The sequence below is a fragment of the Crocuta crocuta genome, unplaced genomic scaffold (assembly GCF_008692635.1).
Source record: "Crocuta crocuta isolate KB4526 unplaced genomic scaffold, BGI_CrCroc_1.0 scaffold531, whole genome shotgun sequence".
In the NCBI taxonomy this organism is placed as follows: Eukaryota; Metazoa; Chordata; class Mammalia; order Carnivora; family Hyaenidae; genus Crocuta; species Crocuta crocuta.
In genome coordinates, this window is record NW_027531997.1 from 839,911 (window position 1) to 842,376 (window position 2,466).

The window sequence follows — 2,466 nt, forward strand, 5'->3', positions numbered from 1 at the left end:
AACACCAGAGTTCATATTCTTTATCACTAGATTGAACTATCAGTTTGGAAGGAGGCCCGCACTGGAATATGTGCTGAGTGCCCCTGGACAGGTAGTTTTCAAAAGCTCGGTGAACACCTACATTGATTACCTTAATTACTCATATATCATTATAGATAATAGACATGAACAAAGATCCCCAAGGGAGAATCTCTACTTTGTATGAGGAACTTTCCTATTTGACAAAGGATTTTAGAGGATTGGAAGGCATCTTACAATTCTTGGAAAGGAAGTTATTTTTGGCAGACTTAAATGTATATGAATATACATATACATATGTGTGTCTATGTGTGTTTGGAATGTGTGTGTGATATGCATGTGTATATATATGTGTGTATACATGCACACACACATATTCACATGTGTAAAATGGTACTAATAATATTATAGGGGTGCCTAGGTGGCTCAGTTGGTTAAGCTCCAGACTCTTGATTTCAGCTCAGGTTGTCATCTCAGCGATCATGAAATTGAGCCTCACCTTGGGCTCAGTGTTGACAGTATGGCGCCCACTTAGGATTCCCTTTCTCCCTCTCTCTCTTTCCCTCCCCTGTTTTCTCTCTCAAAATAAGTAAATAAACATTAAAAAATATAGTGGGAATGACTCATGGAATTAGTATAAGGATGGAATAAGTTTACACATAAAAAGAATATCGAACTCTTANTCTTGGAATAGACTTCTACGGCCACAGTGGCTCCTTATTCCGGAATTGGGATGAGAGAGAACCTCTCATTTTGACCCTGGTGTTTGCCCAGGAGTCGGAGGAAAAGTAGACACCGAGGTTAAGAGGGAAAACATGCAAACACCCCAACACGACATGACTGAAGAGAACAGATTTCAGTGAAATGATAGGTTAGCAACATTTGGAGAAGCTAGATGGAGATAGAAATGCTAGAAAAGGTGAAGGTAAAGCCACGCTCAAGCTCTGAGACCGGAAAGGTCTGATCAAGTTAGGAAATCAAAATTATTTCTATTTTAATGTCATGGGAATGGAGTGCGGGTCTCATCTAACAAGGAGGAAATATTAACAGTTACGTGGTAGAGATTTTTTTAGCATGGTCCATTTTCCTGGAAGTCATTTTTAGCCCATTCTAACTTCTGTGTGTTAAAAGGATACATGAATTCATTACGTTATTTTTAACTCAGCTCATTATTACAGTCAGCTTGACATCTCAGACAGTTGCTAATTTTTAACTGATTTAACAAAATGTCTTTTGTTAAGACTTAAGTAGCAGTGCTTCCAACTTATTAGAGTTGAAGCAAAAGAAAGCCTTTTACAGAAGACATACATGTTTTGAAGGTAGACTGAGTGTAGAAAAGTGGTGAATCAGAGCCAGAAAGACCCTAGAATGATGTGGCTCCGTCTTCCCTCGGACAGATGAGGTCACAAAATCATTCCCTGATACCCACATTAGGCTAATAAACAGTAAATAAGCAATGAGCCTATCATATATTTGGAGACTGTCTAACACATCCATGGCACTGTACCACAGGGTGAAAGAGAACGGAACCGCGTAAGACATGCCCTCTGCTCTTACAGAAGGGTAACCATCTAGCCAAAGGATCAGACGTGCTTGTGTAAACATGTGTAGTTTGAGGTAGTTTATCCTAAGTGGTACAAAATACTACCTGAATTAAGAGGTTGGAAAGATTGGGTGAGCCTGGGTGGCTCAGTCAGTTAAGCATCCAACTTTGGCTCAGGTCATGATCTCACGGTTTGTGGGTTTGAGCCCCGCTTGGGCTCTGTGCTGACAGCTCGGAGCCTGGAGCCTGCTTCGGATTCCGTGTCTCCCTCTCCCTCTGCCCCTCCCCTGCTCAAGCTATGTCTCTCTCTCTCTCTCTTTCTCAAAAATGAATAAACGTTAAAAAAAATTAAAAAAAGAAGTTGGAAAGATCTCTTTGGAGATTCTTTTTTTAAAAAGGTTATCAAGGTTATTTTTTTTAATGATAGAGATTTACGCTTAGCGAAGACAAAAGATGCTTTTTTATACAGTTTTGAGTGAAAAAAAGTAGGTTACAAAACAACATACTATAATCTACTAACTTTTCTTGGCAAACAGTTCTATGAATTTTAACACACGTGTAGATTGATATAACCATGGCCACAATACAGCAAAGTTCAATCATCCCAAAAAACTCCTTCACACTATCTCCCCATCCTTCAACTCTGAACGTCTAATAACCATCCATTCTTCCTGCATCACTATAGGTTTTCTGTTTGTGACTTTTTACCACTGTCTTCTTTCAGCCTAATGCCTTTGAGATTCATCCAAGTTGTGTGGATCAGCCCTTCATTCCTTTTTTTATTGATGAGTAATATTCCACTGCATAGATATATCACAGTTTATTTATCCATTCACCCACTGAAGGACATTTGAGTTGTTTTGAAGAGTGTTACATTGAGAGAAACTTCTTGAGGAAAGTGGTAT